Below are 22,060 nucleotides of genomic sequence, written 5' to 3' on the forward strand. Positions count from 1 at the left end.
ATTATTCACATTTTATTCCAGATACTCTAGCTGCCGGCAGGGAAGTTACTCTCTCTGCCACTAGACTCACTTTGCTCCATGTGCTGACAGCTATAAAGAGAAATTTACAAGAATCCTGACCTCTCCAGTGCCATGGCATAGCGCTCACAAATCATGATTCTTGTTAATTTCCTTTCACAGCTGTCAACACATGGAGCACAGCAGCAGGAAGAGCCACAGAAGAACTGTAAAAGAAGAGGACAGCTTGGGCAAGGGATAAGGAGAAAACATGTTCAGATTAGGTGGAGGGGGCAAGATTATATAAAAGTGTGATGGGGAGCTATTTTTATAGCTATCTCAGGATGCGTGTGAAGTCAGTCTTCTGATCAGAGATGACATGGAGGCGGTAACCACATCTCTGTCCACATTGGCACCATTCCTCCAAGCCATGCTAGCTATAACTATGTCGTAAAACTGGTTATCAAGTAACGTTCTGTCATATTAAGCAGAACAGTGTGTGGCAAGTATTTTTAAATATAGTTGTAGTTAGCACAGTTTTGTGCTCCCGTGGTTAACAGGGCTTTGTAATATACAGCCATGTTAGCCAAAATCATCATCAAGAATTCCACATCAGTCTGGTTTGGGAAGAACAGAACTCAAAGGTGGTTTTCAGCCTTAGTGTGGACAGACTTAAAAATAAATTTGGGTGTTTCTTAAAAACCCAGGCAGTGTTGGCTAGGAAGGCTCATCCCTTTAATCCCAATATTTACGCATGCTTGCAATTCCCATCTCCTTCAAGGGTCATGGAGGAAGCACATTCACTCCTTCATCCCGAGGGTGTTATGCAGAAGTTCAGGAGCTCCCCCTCCTTTGCTCAGAGCAGAGAGGAGCTCCCTTTTCTCTCCGTGACTGAGCTAAGCAGTACTCCGGCACACAGCCCTCTCCTCTTTGGCTGGCGTGGTGAGAGCTCCCCCTCCTGTTTCAGCATACTTTGACCACTGAGGCTAGGGCAACTCCAACCACAGCAATGCCTCACTGGGCTGGGTACAGAAAGCAGCAAATTATGCCTGGATTGAGGCTTAGGCAGAAAGAGGAGCCTGCAGAAACTGGCTGCAGCATGGCTAAGACGTGAGAGGGGCTGAGCTGTGAAGCACTGAAAAGAAGCAAAGGAGCAGCTACTTCTACCAGGGATTTACTCTAGGCTCAAGCCTCCTCCCAGGGTGAGGTGCTGGGCTTCCAATGAGAGTGGAGCACCTAGCACCTCACAAAGCGGGGCTCTTGGTGATCTGATATTGCTTTATAGTGATGCTTGGCAGAATCAGAGTTTTATTTCTTTATCATTTCAATGTATAATTTCCATGTTTATTTTTAAAGTATTTTTTCCAATTTTTAATCACCAAATTTTCACAGTTGTGGGAGATTAGGGGAGGGATGTCACCCAATGATTATTTAATGACATTGAGATTCATGATGTAACCGTTAAAACACAAATTATCCAAATTTACAAAGTAAATATCCTTAAATCAATCTCTAAAATTCTCAACCAGCATTTGTCTTTGCCTATCTGCACGTTACGATTATCAATGGCAATATTCTTTCACAGGTTTGCAGGTGTGCAGAGAAATAGATATTTACTGATAAAAGTCTGAACCTTCCAAGCCTATTTCTAATTCAGACTTGGCAGTCCGAATCCTCAGTGAGGAATTCCTTGTGCTGCAACTGTGTCGGCAGTTCCTGTTATAAACACAGGGAAAGTCACAGCAGAAACAGGACGCTATCCATATGCTGGCAACCAGGTTAAAACCTGGATTGTTCAAAGGATTAGACCAGTTACACTTTTAACAGTGTTGTAAACAGATGAGGGGACTACAGTTACTGGCACCCCGGAATCATTTATTGTTTACTGCTATTGGGGTACACATGAAAAATGCTATGGAATTTAGCCAGTGAAATTAACAAACTGTGCATGCACATTAAGGTATATCATATTCCTTGCTGATTTCAGGGCACTTATCTCACCTTCCCACAGAGGCTCAGGTAAGTGGCAATTTGCTTTTTAATTGCATGACATGGTTTTAAAAAGGTAAATTCAGAATAATGTATATGATGGGTTAACCTGCAGTGATAGGATTACACAACTAAACTAAATACCATTGCCAACTCTTTCAAGGCTACCTTTAAAACAGAAAAAAGTGATTGCCATGAACAGAAATAGAAAGTGATACATATGCACAAAGGAGCAATTTATCGTGGCTGTGGGAAACAAATTGGAGTTTCCTGACTTTGGAGGATGTAAAATTTCAAACAATGTTCCATTACAAAGTATTTTTACATTTAACATCCTCACCGCACAGTTACCTGCTTCATTCACACACTCTCTCTCATTTTAAGAGGTTATTGGCAGAGAGGGATATGCTGCCAGGAGGAAGCAAAATTGAGTCAACACAACGTTTAGGTGGCTAAAGTTCTCATTTAATAAGTTTTGCAGCAAGGGATTGCCTTTTTGTTCCATGTTTGTACAGCACCTAGCACAATGAGATCCTGGTCCATGATTGAGGCTCTTAGCTGCTGCAATAATACAAGTGAAAGCAGTTGTACTCACTGCTGTAGCACCCCCTAGGTATAGATCATGACAGTGCAGGTGATTTCACCCTCACATCTCCTGTTGACCACCTCTTCGGTCTGTTCTGTCCATAACTCAGCCCTCTGGCTAAGTCATATCACATCCAGGTCCCTTTCAGGGTAACAAATATCCAGACATCCCAACAAAAGACCCTGTAACCCCTCTAAGAGGACTCCTCAACCTGTCTTCCTCAGCCCTGGGGTGGTAGGAGAATGCAGACTCACCCTCGGCTCTGGGTTCTGGCCCAGGAACCCTGTGTTAAGCAACTAAATCTTCTCCCATATATATGGGCTGCTGCTTCCTTGGGCCACTTCCTACCTCCACATTAAGTCCCTTGTTCTGTTTGTAGGTAACCTGTGGTTAATATAGCCCCTTCTCTAGTTCCTAGGTCTCTGGCTTCTCCCTAAGTCTTCCCAGCTGTTTGCTCTTCCCCTTGAATACTGACCCACAGGACTGCCTCACTGCCCCTTTTCTTAGCCTATCACAGGGATTAACTCCAACAGCCTATCTTCACCAACCCCTTTCAAGGGAGCAGAGAACTCCGTACCTTCACCTCTGACTGAGTTCTGCACTATTTAGGCTACCCTGACTCTTTCACATCTGGAGTCATTAATGGTAATTAAACCACTGCATCAGGATCAGCTGAGGGATAGCTACTATGTCACAGACAAGGATGATTCTGACTCCCCTTAAAGGGGGCTAGCCACAGGGACAGATGTAGCCTCCTGATTCAAAAGGGTGAGGGGACGGAGCCAGGGAGGTGATGGGGAGGAAGGTCAGAGTGGGTCCACTGTGAGCTTGCTGCCATCCTTGTGGTGATGGAAAGCAAGGGTGGGGATAGAGGACTCCAAGAGGGCCCAGACCTGTGGAGTCCCTATCCTCCCTGTGAGGATGGGAGGGCTCTGCCCCACATGCAGCCAGAGGGCCCCTCCGGGTTTTGCCTCTCCCTGAGCTCTGGCCCCACTGCCAATGGGAACTGTACACATCACCCAGACTGCTCCTACCTCTGTGCTTTCGGCTTGGCAAGTAGCCTTCAGTCCAGATGTCAGCAATCGTGGGCTTTGGACCTGGCTAGGGGGGCCAGTTGTTCCTCATGCTATCCAGGGCAGGCGGAAAATCTGAGTGGCATCGCAACCCTATGTGCCAGGTTGCAACATCACTCGTTCAAGTTTGGCCTAGTCACCCCACCGTCATGACCCTGTTTGAGTGCACTGAGTACACATTGCTTAATCCGGACCTGACTTTCGTGGCTGTAAATGCACCCAGGGACCCCGCTGAAGCTGTCACTGGCTAGCTAGCCTGTGACAAGTAATACATAAATAATAACAATAAGGTTCACATAAGTGGTTCAAGGTTAGCGGGGTCTTAATAGTTGTTTCAGTGTTTTAAATCGATATTTGTAAATTCCTGCCCCTCCAAAATATCAATAGCGTTATGACTAAAATCCATGACATCAGACATTGCAAGTTGTGCTTTTCCTTTTTCATTTAAAAGGAAATTAAATGTATCTGCCCTTGTTTAAAATGCACATCCAGACACTTTATATGGGTTCTGCATAGGTGTTTCCTGGCCAGGCCCCCTATACTGGCAAAGGGGAGGAGGGTGACATAGGAACCTGGCACTGCACCTTCAGAGTGCAGTGTTTCTCTTCAGAGAAACTTGCAAGTTCTACTGCTGGGGGCACAGTGAAAACAGTAGCTCTGCACCAGATGATGTGGCCCAACAAAGTTTGTAGGTCCCACTTCTTCCCAGTGTAAAGGAACACCATGACGGTGGTTCGGGTGGCATGTGAGGAGGAAGGCCGAGGGATGGAGATTTAAATATTCCTCTGATGTACGGAAAGTTCAAAGAACAGCGGGTGGCACTGGACTAAGGCAGTGGAAGCAGAAAAAGTCAAGCTCTCTATAAATACCAATGAAACTACCAATCTATTTTCACTGTGAAACGTTAAAGAACTTAAAGGGAGAAGGGAATATACTTGTTAAGGTTTGTGTTAATCATCAGACAAAGATTATAATCATGGCAGTAGTGCCCTCTATATTTGAAATTTCACACGAGTATTTGCATCCTGGTGGTACAGGAACCCTGGCCGTCCAGCTAAGGGCAGATTTTCAAAAGAACTCAGCTTCCATTTGGGCACCACACGAAGCGACCAGATTTTCCAAAGGGCTCAATGCAATGGGTGCTGAGCACCTCAGAATCTGGCCATAAAAGAGACACAATGGGTGCTGAGCACTTGTAATCTGGCTCTACGGGACTAACTGATTACATTTAAAAAGGGTGGTGGTGGTTATATATTGCTACAGATTTCTATATATTTACTTGGAAGAAACCTGGGGGACATTTTTAAGAAGTGCTAACACATAACATCCTTATTAAAATTGTCAGAATTACGTCCTTAACAAGGCCTTCTCCCAGCACACCAGTGCTTGCTTTCTGGAGAGATAGAAAATCCCAGAGGAGTTAGTCAGCTTTCACTGGGGACAAAGTACAGGTATTGAAGGAAAAGAACTGGCAAAAATAAACTACTTAATTAATCCTGCTCAGTGCAGGTCGAACTTTTACATGAAACAGTTACACAAGAAGCTCATGCAGAGCTTGTTATGCCACACAGTGACAGAAAATAATCTCATCATGTAGTGCTTACATGATATATACATAACCTCTAACTTTGTGCCAGTAAAGTCAGATTTAAAGGCAGTGGGGCACAATACTATGGCCCATTGCAATGATCTGCACCACTGCCTCTCTGTAGCCTAGAGGCAATCTCTTGATTTTCCTTCCCTCGCTATAACAAAATAGCTATTGAGCCACAGAATATTAGATTGTGTTTAATGCTGAAATATTACCCATCTCCCGTAGGGCCAGATTCTGCCAACCTTACTCACTTACTTCATGAGCAGTCCCAGTGGAGGAAGACGTTATTCATCAGGAGTTCGGGTGGCAGAACTCTTTCCAGGCCTGATGCTCACAGCCACTTCACTGGCAGACCGGGCAAAAGCAAATGCAAATTGGGTGAGGGTTGCATGAGTTGCAGAGCATAGGTCTATTCCATGCTTCTCCCTGCCCTGGGCCTCAGGCCTTCTGCAGGGGTAGGACTCAGAAGTTAAAGTGGATATGTTAGCACCTACCTTACATGGCATGCGCCACTGGGGCTCACAACAAAATTCCATACCAAAAAGCCTTGGAAGTTAATGTTAGTAGGACCAGCACTTCCCCAACTGCAGGAGTAACTCCCAGCAGAAGGTGTTGCAATGTGCAGCCATGCTGGGTTGATTTCAGAAGGAGTTCCTCAGGAATGTTGGACTGGGCCCCAAATGTTAATATGATAAAAGTACTTAAAATAATAATCCAAACAAAATCCCCCCACAAGTGAAACAAAGTCCAAACTAAACCACAACAACCAGCTCACATGTTGCTCTGGGTTTCCCCAAAATGGGGAGCCCCCCAATACTGGCATTCCTCTCTCCATTAAGTAATACCTTCCAGGAAGCTCCATGAGATAAGCATTGGGGAATTCTTGGTTTTGCTGGATGGTTTTCCTTAGAGAGGATTTTCACCACTTCAGTGACAGGTTAAGCAAGACTTGACCTGCATCATTTGCATATAACAACATTTCCACCTGCTCCATCAAGCCCTGGCACAATAGGGACAATCCAGCCCTATATAGTTAGCAAGACTTTTAGGCTACATTTAACTTTGTAACAAGGAACCTAACTGGATTTTCGTAAGTTTCCACAGTTTTCAATGGAAGGATGCAGCATCAGGTCCCAGTCTTGTGCAAGATTTCCACTTCTGTTTTTAAAAACTGTTTTGTTAATGTCCTCAGCCTTTTGCCACAACCCAAAAGGAGGCTACCCATAAGCTGGGAAGAGACTTCAAATAGCTGGAGTCATCTTCCGATAGAAACTATAACCGGAACTGTGAGGTAAAGATTTCTCTCATATTACAGAGGACCAAAAATCCCCAACCAAAAAAACGCAACAAAACAAACCCCCCCCCCCCCCCCCCCCGCAGTATTTGTATTCAGGTTTTTATTAGTATTTGACTCAACATATACAAATAGGCATATAAGAACTATTTAGAAACACTGCACTAGGAAACATCTATTATAGCTATGTATATACAGACAATGGGCTTGGTGTGTAGTTGAAATATACCAGCTTTGCCCACCAAGGACTCTATTTAAAAAAAGAAAATTGGAGAGAGAGAGACGTACATTTTTTTCAACATGCTAAATGTACTCTGCACATATACATGAAATAAAAGATACAACCCTGTAGCAGCAGTTCAAAGATAAGCATCTCTATAAGAATTACATGCCACAGTGGTTTTCAACCTTTCCAGACCACTGTACCCCTTTCAGGAGTCTGATTTGTCTTGTGAACCCCAAATTTCTCCTCCCTTAAAAATGACTTGCTTACAAACTCAGACATAAAAATACAAATGTCACAGGATGCTAGTACTGAAAAATTGCTGACTTTCTCATTTTTATCATATAGTTATAAAATAAATCAATCGCAATGTAAATATTGTACTTACATTTCCCTGTCTAGTACAGAAAGCAGTATAAACAAGTCATTGTCTAGATGAAATTTTAATTTGTACTGACTTCGCAAGGCTTGTTATGTAGCCAGTTGTAAAACTAGGCAAATACCTAGCTGAGTTCATGTACCCCCCGGAAGACCTCTGCATACCCCCAGCGGTACACGTACCCCTTGTTGAGAACCACTGACATGCCACATTACATACCCTGATAAAAATCTCTCTCTCTCTCTCTCACACACACACACACACACACACACACACACACACACACCCTCGCTCCCTTCACCCACCTACCCACCCCTGTGGCTATAGTCCTTGTTTCTATTAGTTTTTTATAACACATTGTTCCTATGCTGGCACACTGCATTGATTACCCCTTAAATCTTCTAGTGTTGTGGGAGGAAGAAATTATCCCTGCAAATTGACTTTGTGAGATGTAAGTTACTTTGCACTATGGTTAGTTCCAATCTTGCATCAGGATCTTCTTCACTAGTTAGTGAAACTCTGCTTGGGCACAGGGATCTATGATGCCAGGAGGGACTCCAAATGGGTGGAGAGGTCTGCACTAGCAGATCCTGATGCAGGATTGGGACCTCAGGACTTGCTTCTGCAAGGTGCTGAGTTCCTTTACTCCCATGAACATTAACAGAGTGGAGGGTGCTCCTCATATCACAGGAGTTCCCACCAATCTGCAGGATCAAATCCTCCATAATTTACAAATGTTTAGAGCAGGTTAAACAAAGGGATATTGCTTCACAAAAATATATTTTCCATTAAAAATTATTTTTTTCCTAATCAGCTCTATTTTTTATTTTGTTTAAAGCCTCAAATCCCAAATAGTCTCACCCATTTTGCTTACTTCCCAGTTTTCTTGGGGTTGTTGTACCCGTTTATAAATGCATCATGAAACAAAGTTGGGAAACGTAAACACATCTGAATATTTTTTGGGATAAAAACCCAGCTGTGTTTACTGGAGGAAATCAAAGTAGACAACAGTGATGATGGATCCAAAACAGGGCTGGCTAGGCATCAATCTGGGACACTTATAGTGCCATGGCTAAGATAAAAATAATGGGTGAAATTCTTGCTCCTATTGATGTCAATATGTCATGCCACTGACTTCAATGGGGCCAGGATATCACCCAGTATCTTTTTTAAAGATTTCCTTATGCATGTTACAAACAATTATTAAAAGCGAAATTATTTTAAAAATCTAATTTACTTTTTATTCTGCAACTGTTTATTTAGTTTTTGCATTTTCCTAAGTGTGGACAATCAATTTAGACTAGTCAGTTTCACTTTTGTTTACTGATTAGTTTCTAATCAGCTTCACTTTGGGGTTCTCATGCCTTAGCACAAGGATGCAATATTCAGTTTACATACAAGAGTGGCGTGTTTGGGATTCTTTTAAACTTTTTTTTTAAATGTCAGAGATTTCTATGAATCTTATGATTCTTGTTCATTAGAGTGGAGGAGAGCAATGCACGTGCTGGTGGAAAATAAGTTTGGGACGAAGACAGCTTTGAAAATTATATTTCAATGTATTTGTTGTTGCAGATGAAGTGTGGTGTGGGAATTTCTAAGCAACTGAGTTGTCGTGGGCTGTGCACCATTGTGTATAACTGTAATATCTTTAGCCTACAGAAGGTGCATTCTTCACCCTTCTCTCTCACTGGTGGACAAACACTGGTCTTTTCTATATGGTTTTGGACATTACTAATTCACATTCAAATACTTTATTATTATAATTTCGCTTTTTAGAAAGCTGTTTGGAGAATATGGTTTGCCTATAACTCTCAGTTGGGGTCTGGTTCTGACTTGAGATGAGTTTACATTATGGCTTTTGTGCTGTTAAAATATAAAAGTCAATTTGAAAAGCTGGATTATTCCATGTAATTAGGCACAAATTAGGTTTTTTTTCCCTCCTCCTAGGAAGCAGCATGGTCTAATGGTCAAGGCATTAGACTGAAAGGAAGTGTGTTCTATTCCCATCTCAGATGCTGACTTGCTGCCACTTGGACAAATCACTTCACACCTGTCTGCCTGTTTCACCTCTTGTCTAGATTATAATCTCTTTGGGCCAGGGATTTGTCTCTTATTATGTGTACGTACAGTGTCTAGCACAATGGAGCTACAGTTTTGGCTGAGTCCTCTTGATGCTAACAGAATATAAAATAATTATTTATAAAATTAGCAGCCCTCCTAGGGAAAAAGCAGTATGAAAGATACTCTGGGGCAACCACTTGTAGTGTATACTAGTGATCACCTACAGGTGACAATGTATGCACAAGTAGGAGACCTTTTGTGGCCAATCTTTCCTTGTCTGTATGGCGGGGGATTGTGCTTTTCTAAGGGACTGTTTTCCCCCCTTGCCACCCCCTTCAGAGAACACCATGGAAGGGCCTCTACTGTGCTTCCATATGGAAGGAGCTCCATGGGGGCAGGAGGGCTGATTTGGAGAAGGCAGAGTTGGGGCAGCAGATGGTAGAGCAAGGGACTAGTGCTCAATTCCTACATTTCTGCTAGGAAATCCAGGAGGGAGGGAATCGAGCTTTAAATCTTCTTTTGGAATCAGTTTTACATTTGCTATAAAAGTCTGTCTCTGCACCTGACCAGGCACATAGGGCTCAGCCAATAGCTGTGCTGGAGATGAACAGCAGAGCAGCTCAAAGACCAGAGCTGTCCCTGCAATCGGGATCTGCTCGGTGGATCTGGGAGCAGTTTCTTCTGCATGGATCTCAGGATTCCCCATGGTTGGGAAGCCTTGGCTCCTGGAAACTCAGGTGTCCTCCCCAGACCTCTCCTCCTTCAGGGAATGCTTAACAGGAAACACCCCCAGGAGCCCTGCAGAGTTTTCCTCCCCTCTCCTGCTCTCCCCCCCGGCCCCGGTTTATTCCCTGGGAGAAGACAATCTGGCTTGAAGTTATGAACGATTGAAAAATGCAGGACCAAAGCTGCGCAGTAGAATATTTGGGTCCAATTGTTCAAAGAGCTCTGTCCAGATGGGCCCCTGCAGAGCTCCACCAACTTTAGCAGGGCTCTATGAGAGTGCAAGGTCCACTCCCACAGAACTCCTTGGATGATCAGGGATTTACATGATAAGCCAGGCCTTACTTTCAGATAGGTTGATACATATGAAATACCAGTATCACGAGCAATGGAACTGGAGTCAGAGGGCCAATGTTCCCTGGAGGCACAGTTATCGACAGGACACCAGTGAAATGGAAGGCTGGGGCATTAGGATGAAAGCAACTCAGCCACATGAACAGAGCAGCGCACTGAATTGAGTAAGTTCCACTTGTTCAGCTGAAACTGAATTCATTTTCTCTCTTTGGGAATGGAACAATAAATGGGCACCATTCTGAACCCAAGCGGGCAAATCCTCCTCCCCCCACCCACTGTGTTTATTCTCCCCACCAGCTATTACATTGTTTGTATTCTTTAAATCTGCCATCATCATTTCACACATTAAATCCAATTGCCTCAGACTTTGTGCCTCAGAATGCACTGGGGTGTCCAGGCCTGGGAAAATGGAACTAGTTGACTGAGGAGTGGGTGCCCCAACTGGTCCCTGCCTGGCAAGTAGCTCTCGGTCTTTCTTGGGCCATTTTACATGTACAGGATGGCAGGAGGAGTTCCAAGGGCAACCCCTGCCTCAGTTTCCCCAATGGAGACTAAATCCCTAATATGGCAAAGCACTTAAGAATGTGCTTCACTTTAAACACTTAAACTGTCTTATTGAAATCAATGAGACTATTCACATGCTTAAGATTAGGCACAAACTTACGCATTTTGCTGGACTGGGGCCTAAGTCCGCAAGTTGCCTGCTGGCTGATTTCTTAGAAGTCCTGGGGTGGTTTCTGTAAATATTGCTCTAGTGTCTATTAAGTACATACGCTGATGTGCACGTATTTATGCAATTAAAGGAGTATGCGCTTCATAGAGGTATCATTGTAAAACTTACAGGAAACATAGTTCTCTCTCCCAAAGTGCATGCCTGTGGATTCTCTCTCTTATCTTTACAGAAAGATAAATGCAGAAGGAGTTAGTGTAAAATTGATGTTGTACAGTAAAATGACTGAAGGACAGAAAATGCAAGAGTTAAGGTTTCCAGAGCAACATTAATTTGTCCACACTGTACTTGTGTGGTATTTATTTCTGGTTTTCTCTGTGTGTGGCTTCATATAACACTGTTTGTGTTATTAAATGTTTACCATAATTATGCAATGCAGCCAAGCTAATGTTTCCATGCAAACAATAACTTCTGAATTTCTTGACTTGGGGGAGGGAGGGGGTATTGCTGCTAGTTTCACTCTACATTCTCATTTGTTTACATTTAATATGAATGACTGGTTTGAAACATGTCTTTTCTGCAAAAGTAAGCACAGGAAAAGTTACATATGTATATGTATACCACCCAGGATGAGATTTGTATTCTCAAATACACACACAAATAAATGGTAGCTAGACTTTAAATTACACATCTGCAGTAGTGAAAGGGGGGAAATAGATATTTTAAAACATGTCTTTGCTATGGACCCACACTGATCTTATTAATGTGTTCATTTGCCTTCTTTTTCACAATTAATCTATTTATAAATGTTCTAAGGAGAAAAAGATTGCAACAAAAAAGATAGACTATCCAAATAACGTAATATTAAGGGGGTTTAAAGTCAATTCAGGCTCGTTAGGCAGTAGAACCAGTCATTTTTTCAGTTCTCACTAACAAAATGTGTGAGGTTAACACTCTTGATCTGCTAAGCACTGCATGCTCCCTAACATTGAGTTACATACATTCTGACACACAACTACTAGCACCGTAAAGAAAAAATTTAAATCAGAAATATTAATTGGAGCTTCCTGTTTTCAGGCAAAAAGTAAAATAAATCCTACTTAAAAACCTCATCCTGTTTCCCTCCCTCAAAAATGAACGACAGGCATCTTTCAGCATTTTTATTTGCCACTGTAAATCAAGCATTTCCAGACCTTTTTTGGAATCAGTTTTTCATTTGCTATAAATGAAAAAGTTTTTGCTACGTTTTAGGTAGGTTTGTTTCACAGCTGAACTTTGTCCACCCACATGTCTTTTGTTATATATGAAATAGTTCATAGTGATTTTACTATAGCGAAGGCACATAGCTCTGTCAGGAACTACATCTATTTAAACCTTCCCCTGTTCAAAAGTGTTGGCAGAACACTAAAATGAAAGATTCAGTACCAAGAGTAGAATTTCTGATGAGCTGGTTTTGTCACCTTCACTGCACATGACTATCTGTAGCCAGTTTTATTATTTTGATACTATGCAGTTATGAAGCAGTAAGTGACAAGGTCAGTATGCAGCTTCAATACATTAATAATCATTGCATTTTTCCATTTGAGGCCCTCTCTGATCCTGCTATCTGATCTACACAGGCAGACTCCTGCCCCCATTGATTTCAGTGGGAAACTGCTTGGCAGATCTCTACGTCCACATGGAGTCCGTCTGCAGTCAGTGGGGTTTCACACAGGTGTAGGGATCTGCCTGCTTGGATCAGATTGCAGAACCAAGTCCAGGGTCTGTTTTTATCTACATTCCTTTTGGTTCCAACTGGGTTTTCTGAATTTGTTGTACCTGCTTCCATTCACCGTACGTTACAGACAACAGGCCACTGTAGAGCTGAATGTTGTGAAACTATGAGAGGGAGAGGAAGCAAATTAACTAGAAGCAGAGCTAAGCGGAGGCTGAAACAAGAACAAACATTCTTCAGCTAGTTAATAGATTTCAGACGACACCTGCCTCCCCCCTCTACTCCTGGAAGAGCCAGATCAGTTGCCCACCAAAGAAAAATTTGCAAGTACATTAGCTAAATTCCCATCGACTTAAAGAGAGCAAGATCAGGCCGATACCAATACTAACATCTATTAATAAGAGTAAATTGAAAACCCTTTCAGTGCAAGCATTGGAATTCAATCAGCTTAAATTATGCTTTGCAGAAGAGAGCCAGTCTTCTACAGAAGGTCCCATGGGCCCCTGCACTGTGCAAATAAATCTTATGTAGCTTCTGTGTCGTATTCTCCTAAGAGATGGCAGGGATTAACCAAACGCTCATCCTTCAGTTGAGGAGGACGTGAACTTCGGAGAGAGGAAGTTTACTGTTCTGTGCACTGCCAGACTCCACACCCAGAATTTGGGAAGAACAGCTTGCCCCTGTTGTTGAAGTCACGTGGTTTAACCAGACATTTTTGCAATTCATCTCCCCAGCAGGGCACAGTTTGACCTTAGGTGACTGTAGCTAAAAGAAACAACTACGCAGCTGAGTTGTACAGGTTCTCCTCCTCTCCCCCCGCCCAACTCACAGAGACGAGCAGCAGCCATATAACTAACAGCATTTTAACTACTTTTACTAAATTATGCACACCACAGTTACAATGGGCCTGCACCATCCAGGCCTTATTAACCAATTTGCTAGAAATGTTTCAAAATGAATAGAAACCCTGGGCTTCTTCTAGAAAACTAGATCAAGCTGTTGCTATATTCCTTTTCTATTAGTCATAGTAAAAGCTTACTTGTGAAGAGCATGTAGCAAGGAAAAACGTCTAGGTCCCTATATCTCTCCCTCCCCCTGTCAGAGCAGAACACACCAGAAACACGGATTAATTTACAATTCACAATAGGGAAATGAGGCCCATATAAACTAAAGTCATCCAGGAGGTTTTTGGCATGGTAGGGAATTGAATCCAGTTCTACTGAGTCCTTTAAACACAAGATCATCCTTTGTAATCTATAGATGTATCTAAGCAAACAAATGTTTAAAATGGTGAATGAAGCAAAGTACTTAGGGTTATGAGCTTTTTATTGTATTTTAGCATTTCCTTTGCAATGCTCTTTCAGTTAAGCCATGGAAACCCCCACTACAATATTACTGAGGCAAATACTTCAGAAAGATTTCCAAAAAAGCTTTAGAGCTGTGAATAAGGAATACCATCTGCATTTCACCAGCTAGGGTAAAAATACTCAAGCTTCTTGCCAGAAATAAATTACAGGATCAGAAGTATTTTATTTTCAGACATTTTGGCCCTTAAAAGAAAGCGGAAAATCATGTGAGATGACGACATTAAACCAATCTGGGTATTCCTATAAGAAGTTGTTCTGTATTGCAAAGGCAGCCTATGTATCATGTGATGAGGCCCTGTCTACAAACTTTGGTTGATGTGATGTTGGTGTATATACAAACTTCAGTGGTTGTAATTTGGGTGCGTGCATACTTGGCTGCTCGCATTGGTGCTGCGCGTACAGACCAGGAGTGCTTGTGTCGATGCAAAGTCTGGTGCACCACAGGTTGGTATCCCCGTGTGCCACGCACTGCCGTCCAGCACAATGCCTCATGGGAAATTTTCACAATGTGTCGTGGGTTTGAAGTGACTCATCCAGGGATCTCTGGAAATTAGGAATCAAGTTCCCAGCATGCCATAAGGCCATCCATAAACCATAATTTGCATGCCTGTTTTTAAAAAAAAAAAAAAAAAAAAAAAAATCCCACAAATCTGAATGGCACTTTCTGTTGTCTCATTTCTGACAAAAGCCATGGAGCCCGCAGAGCTCTCCACTATTCTTATGAACACTGCAAATGTATGATTCTCCTGTATTTGAAGACCCACAGGAAGTACCAGAACAATGAGGACATGACAATTTCTTAGAGGACAATTGGTGAGGGACATAGCGAAAAAACAAATTTAAGATTGTTGCAGTTACAGATGGTGGAGTGCTGTTTCTGGGCCTGAGAAATGAGCACTGACTGGTGGGACCGCATCATAATGTAGGGTTGGGATGAGGAGCAGAGGCTGCAGAACTTTCAGATTTGAAAGGCCACGTTCCTGGATCTGTGCGCCCAGCTCACTACAGCCCTCCAGTGCAGGGACACCAGAATGAGAACTGCATTGTCAGTGGAGAAGCAAGTGGCAATCACCCTCTGGAAGTTTGATATGCTGGATTGCTACCAGTCAGTGGGAAATCATTTTGGAGTTGGAAAAATCCATATGAACAGCAATACTGTGTCAGACCGATGTTCTGTCTTCTAGCCCAGTATTCTGTCTTCTGCCAGTGCCAGATGCTTCAGAGGGAATGAACATAACAGGGCAATTTTGAGGGATCCATCTCCTGTCATCCATTCCCAGCTTCTGGCAGTTGGAGGTTTAGGGACACCCAGAGCATGGTTATCATGTTTGCTTAAGCATGTTACTAACCATCACACTACAAAAATCCACTGACAATCCCTGATGGAGGCTGTTGTCATACAAACAGTAGGGCTATTAATTGTCTCCTGCTATGCAAGACTGTGACTCTGAGCAACGTGCAGGACATAGTGGATGGACTTGCAGTGATCAAGTTCCCAAACTGCAGTGGAGCAACAGACAGCATGCATATTCCTGTTATGGCACCTTGCCACAGAGAGCCTCGACAGAAAGGGCTACTTTCCTATGGCTCTACAAGTGTTCAGAGATCATAGGAGACACTTCACTAGTATCAATATGGGCTGGTCAGGGAAGATGGATCACACTTGTACCTTTAAGAACACATGGCTGTTCAGAAAGCAGCAAGCAGAGACATTCTTTCCTGACTGGGGATTACCACTGGCAGTGACAAAATGCCAGTAGTGATTCTGGGAGACCTAGTCCATCGCTTGTAGAGATGGTGTTGTTCATGAAGCCATAAACTGGCCAACAAAAGAGTTGACTTCTGAATGACAGCTGAACGTGCTTTTGGTAGATTGAAGGGATGTTGGTGGTGTTTATTTGCTAGATTGGAGGTCAGTGAGAAAAATATCTCCATGTTTATAGCTGCGTGTTGTGTCCTGCATAATATTGGACTCCTGAGGATAAGGAAGGCACAGAAAGTACAGCTGCTACTGGTGTCCTGAATCCTCACCGATCTGCATGGCACTAGCCTGTTTATTGCAATGGTGCCAGCCAAACTCCTTGAAGAAAGGAAGAAATAAAGAAGCCATCCATAGAGACCTTTGGAAAACGATTGCAGTGTATCTCAATGAAAGTTTCTTTGAGATTTCTCAGGATACAAGGGACTTCCCTATGTATATAAACAAAGTGATCTGCATCCCCCACCAACTCAACAGGGGAATGAAAAGCAGATGCCAACTTTACTTCTACCTCTTCTTGTATGAGTAAAACAATGAAAAGTTGATACCTGTGTCATGTTCACTTGGGGATGGGCTCCTTATTATATAAGGGAGCAAAGGATGAATAAATTTTTTTCTAACTAAATATGTACAAAACACAAATTATGTAGCAATAGGGTGTATGCTATAAAGATATACAAATCAAGGCAACTATAATGTCAAAATACAATCTTGCAAAGCTGACAGGAGCAAAAAGCAGTAAAATGTTTTGTCTCTAAAGTGCTAGGACTCTGAATAGACACAGGGAGCAGATCTGGTGAGGAAGGTACCATTTTTAGTCAATTTGCACTTTAAATGAGTTAATGTGGCAACCTAAACTTAAGTGAATTTAAACCAAAACAATCCTGAATGGTTAGTACTAGCAGCTATGGACAATAAACATGTGGAGATTGGCAGTTACCATCAAATTTTCCTATACTAAATTGTCTTGTGCTGATTTGGTACAACATATTCCACTGCACAGGAAACTGCAGATGACAGAGTTCCTTCAATATAGGACATTCATAAAGCAATCTCTCAGGGAAATAAAGACGTCATGGTAGGAGCAAATGGATGGATGGAAGAATAAATTGCTTCAAGCTGAGGTAAAGGAGATAAACAGTCATGCATGAGAAAGAGAAGAGAAAACAAGTGACAAAAAACAAAAGCTGGAAACAGCTGATGTTTAACTAAAAATAAATTAATTTTTGAGGTGAGAACTAGAGGAAGCACAATAATGGGAGAGCGTTGGATCTCCCAGATGGTACCAAAATGCACTGTGCTCAGATATAATTTTAGGATCAGGTTTGCAAAAGAGAGCCACCCCATTTCTGCACCTAAACAAAGTGGGTGGAGCATTTATGAAAATGTGGCTCTTTCATTTAGGTGCTTAGGTAGCAGTGGAGCTCTCTTGCAGATCTGGCCCCAAGTTATGCCCTATTTGCTCTATAAGAAAAAACAAACTTTGATGGAGAACCTCAAAAAAAAAAAAGGCATTTTTTTAAGAGAGATTTGTTTTTATGCTGTTCCAACAAAGCATCAGCTGCGCTGCAGCGCATGAGCAGATTTTGATTTTTACATCTGGAGCATTCAAAGTGGCTAGAAGTAAATCCACTGTTCAAGCCAGTCTGTGGAGCCTCAGGGTTATAAACTTAACGAAACCAATTTTACTGCCCATGTCATATTTAGTGACTACAAAGAATTAATGTGCAAATAATGCTAGTTACCATTAAAAAAAAAAGTATGTTGGTAACGAGCAGCATGGACGTCCAAACCGCCTTCTAGTGAGAGTGTGTTGTAGTAACAAACCACATAATGGACAATGATGAGCTTGTCTGAGTCACCAATGAGTCTACTTTCCCAATGCAGCCTTTTTAATTAAAACATCCATGACAAACCTCTAGGCACATCCAAGCTTGAAACCAGAGAGATCCCAGTAATTAATGTTTGCTGGTCGCTAGCGGCTCTACATCTCACATCAGGATTTTTTTTACTCAGCCAAAAAAGTTAGTATGTAAATGACAGATTCACTATCTCATCCCTTTAGCAAATTATTGGCAGACAACTATCCTGTTATTTAAGGAACCAAACTGGAAGCCAAGCAGACAGCATATTCCCAGTTTCCATAACAAATATTGCATTATTACCTCCATGAATGTCTAAAATTTTTCAGGTCATGGGCAAGAAATCTACAGTAAACATGCAGATATAGGGCCAGAAATTGTCCTCTTGGGAGGGAAATGACCATGAAAAGGGGAAGGCCAGATACCTCAAATTTCCAGTGTTTTTCAATGTATCTACAGTGGGGGAAGTGGGGGAGTATGTGTGAAGCCACCCTAGCAGAAAGAGGATGTGGGACTCCCAAAGTGTGGACGTTCTTCACTCCACAAGGGAAATATTGCACAGACTCTGAATTGCCTAACATGCTGGCCCACCCCATCCCCCCACCAGCACAGCTCGCTTAGGAGGTTTGAAGGGCCAGAAGATGAGTTCATGCAAATAAAACTTGTAGGGTCAACACTGGTGTGACAAGAAAATCCTTTTACAAGGGAATGACACCCCAGAGAGCAGCTGTCCCTCAGCCACATCCTCCCTTCCATCCAAATCTGCCTAAAATTCAAAAACACATGGAGCTGATTCTCAGAAGTTGGGAAAAGGTGCTGAATAGCTCAGATATGCCCTCTCCTGAACAGATTTGGTGCCAAAAAAGTGGGTTTTTTGCTTCTTCCTTTCCCTCCATTTACTGCGTCTTCGTGGCCAGTTCTCAGATACTTATTCATTACCCTGTATGATCATTGCTATGATCCGAGTACAAAGTAGAGGTAACATGGCATACATCATGCCTGATTCATCAGCAGCCAAGACCCAGGATGAAGTTAATGGCTCCATGCTGCTGAGGAGGAAGCAGATCAAAGATGAATCTCTCTGATACACTTGTGAACAGACCTTCAGTTAATGGCCCATTCCCTGGGTTGGTACTGGCCTCGCGATCTGCTGTATGTCTCATTGGCACAGCATATATCCAAGGGAATAACTACAATACATTTCGAATAGGTAAGAAACTCCAGTCTGAAATACACTGGCAAAAAGCATTCCTAAATCCATCCTTCCAGAGGTATAAGCAGACACCAGGGATACTCAGATTCGTGTTCAAACTGTTCCAAAAAACTTTCACTCGCAACAGTCACAGGCAAATTACAGATCAGAGCTACTCACCATGTGCATGAATGGAGGGGAAGTAAGCGGAGAAGTTAATCATCCTTATAATACTGCCCTACCACTAGTTTGCTACATAAGGTAGACTAGTGGCCGTGAGATCTGTCCAGTCAAACCCTTTCCTCTGGTCTATTGTGGCGTTGCCAGTGGTGAGATCAAAGGCTAGAAATAATGCTTTTCTACCTGGAGTAGTGGCTAGGAGAAGAACGTGAACACACACACACACACACACACACGGGTTCTGCACAACTTGACTTATGGAGCCACACTTCTGTGTACTTAGACAACAGGGGTCCCCTCCAGTCCATTGCATTTCGAGATCCTCTCCAGGTTAACCCCTCTAGGATCTGGAAAAAGTATGATGTATCCACTGCAATAAATAGGGTGGGGACAGGCAGATAGGTTTGTCATTGCACACACACACAAAGTGCATTTGAAGACCACTTAGGATCATGGAGATGCAAGTTCTAGTGCTGCCCAAAGATTCACTTAATTGACGAAGTATGTTTCAAAGGAGATGATTCTGGGAGCCCCAAGAGACTCTGAAATAGTCTTTGCTTATCAAGTGGCCCAAACGTCTCTCATGCTAAAGCTCTACCTCCATGCCAGATTTCTCTCAATAGGTAAGCAGATTTGGAATGCAGGTTTGCACGTTCAGGTATTTAAAAGCCATATGAGGCAGTGGCTCCAGAGCCACCAGCTCGGATCCTCAGCCTTCCCTGACCATTTCAATCACTAGAACTGGTCAAAACATTTTTATCCAGCAGTTTGTTTCAATGAAAATTTTTTCCCACAGCCAGACATTTTTGCATGAAATTTTCTATTTTGTCAAAAAAAGTCATTTTTCGAAGAAAATTTCAAAACTCAAAACTTCTCATTTTGTTGTGGTGGAAAAAATCCCACTTACTTCTTTTTTAAACCCACTCCCCTTTCCTTTTCCTGGGGGTTGAAAAGGTTTTCTTTCCCTTCCACCAAAATTGTTTTATTTGAGAAATTATGAGAAAGATTAAAAAATTATTTAACATTTTTTGGCAAAATATACAGCACACACCTCTCAAAAACACAGGTTCCTTTTTAGTTCAACTGCCTGGCATTCCATAGATGAACATCAATTAGGCATGCATTATCTATAACACCCTCAAAATGACGTTGATGGGGGTTACAACGCCATAGAGGGATTATTATCCCATTTGAAATCTGAAATATTTAAATTAGTTAATAGCTGCCCACCTGTTCCACATGGACATTCTGACGAGCAGGTAAACAGAGGAGATCTGCTGGTGAAACAGAGTTTAGCAAAATGTTTCCTCCGTACCCAAACTACAAATCTTTCGTAAGATTGTTCTGGAACAATTTGTTGTCACATTGAAGGGAGTGATGTTTGGTCTGCATGTTGTCCCAAAAGTAAATGAAACCAGTTCAGTGCCTAAAGCTTCTAGAGATAAGAATGCTTGTTTACTTACGGCCCATCTACGCTACAGTGAGAACCAAGCTGGCACATCGTTCTCTGCTGCAATTGGAGGCACTGGGAAAACATTTCTGCTCACTTGTGTGGATTAGCCCAAATTGAAGTGCCATATTGCCTTATTTAGTGTCTTAACCAGAACAGGACTAATGTCCAGTCCCAGTTCCGTGGCTGATTTCCATCATGACTCTCAGGATATAATCTGTAAATTCTTCAGCAAAAGGGTCCTCCAACTCTTAAGCATGTTCAAGTCCCTGCTGACATTAAAAACGTGTTAGTAGTTTCAAGCAAATGTTCACCTACCACCACCATTTACTGGTGTAGTTTCTATCTTATGATCTCAAAGAATTTAAGATTCGCAACAACCCTGTGAGGTAGGTCAGCAATCTCATCATCCAGTGGGAAAAACAGGAGGAAGAGAAAATGGCTCGCTCAAAGTCACACACAGTAACTCTGTTAAGGCAGAACAGAGAATTAAACCAGGGTCATGATATGAATCCTTGTTTACTCACACATCAAAATTCAATAAAAAGAGATTAAACTTCCACTCGAATGACACTTTTTTGGACTATACTACTGCATATTAATTCCTATTGACGGACAAAAGGAACTGTACATTTTCATCATCGCTGTTAATCAAGTATTCTTGCAGCAATATATGACGCAATTTAAATAAGCCAGGTTAAGTACTTATGTACACAAGGAAGCTATTATTAGTAAGGGGATGATGACATTATATTTGGCAAGAACTAATCAAAGATTTGAGCGTCATCTCTGTTTTGGAAAATTTAACTGTATTTTGTAAGATTTGTCATTGCTGTCTGTGCAGCAGGACATGTTACCGTCTAGCTAGCGTGTACCCATTTAACTTGAAAGTCAAGATCATCCATGCAGTAATGGAGGGTCAGAGACGCTGGAAAAAAATACTTTCTTGCTTCTGAGCTCAGACAGTCCTCAGCTCTACAGTTTCATGGGAGCACTTTAACTGGTCATATTGGTTATTGGTTGGTTTTTAGGCCTGGATCAAGCTTAAAGACCAGTCTGTGTGTGTGTATATATCATTTGAGGTTATTATTTAGAGCCACAACAACTCTTGCAACAAGAGTCAGCTGACTTGGGCTTGCAGGGCTGGGCTGCAGGGCTAAAAATAGCAGTGTAGATGTTCAGGCTGGGGCTGGAGCCTGGTATCGGAGATCCTCCCCTCTCTTGCAAGCTCTCAGAACCCAGGCTCTAGCCTGAGCCCAAATGCCTACACTGCAATTTTATACCCCCGGAACCCGAGCCTGAGTCAGCTGACCTGGGCCAACCACGGCTGTGCCATGGGTCTTTTATTGCAGTGCAGATGTACCCTGAAGATCACATTATGGTGGCTCCTATACAGAGGCTCTTGGGAGAAAGGAGAGCTCAGGGAGACCTTTCTTTCCCAGCACACAAAGGTAGGAGGCAGCTATAAGGCTGGAGACTGCACTCAGGAGCACAGAAGCCAGGTGGTTAGCTGCCAACATTGTTACCTGGCCCTAAAGAATGCGGGGCATGTATTGGTTACACCATTTCCATGGTGTATGCAGCAAGTCTTAT

General features: G+C 42.5%; 1 protein-coding gene across 3 annotated transcripts in view; it reads right to left on the reverse strand.

Moving 5' to 3' along the window:
• PDE8A (phosphodiesterase 8A) overlaps positions 1-22,060 on the reverse strand; it is a 222,922-nt gene that overhangs the window by 173,837 nt on the left and 27,025 nt on the right. The window contains exon 1 of one of the 3 annotated variants that reach the window (XM_067555751.1): positions 3,607-3,663. The exons of the other annotated variants lie outside the window; for them this stretch is intronic. The gene's annotated coding sequence lies outside the window, so the exon portion shown is untranslated. Of the gene's footprint in view, positions 1-3,606; positions 3,664-22,060 lie in introns of those variants that run through there. 3 annotated transcript variants of the gene reach the window in all.

This window comes from Emydura macquarii, unplaced genomic scaffold (genome assembly GCF_026122565.2).
Source record: "Emydura macquarii macquarii isolate MOO-44397 ecotype Brisbane River unplaced genomic scaffold, CSIRO-AGI_Emac_v2 contig_1644, whole genome shotgun sequence".
NCBI classification, from domain to species: Eukaryota; Metazoa; Chordata; order Testudines; family Chelidae; genus Emydura; species Emydura macquarii.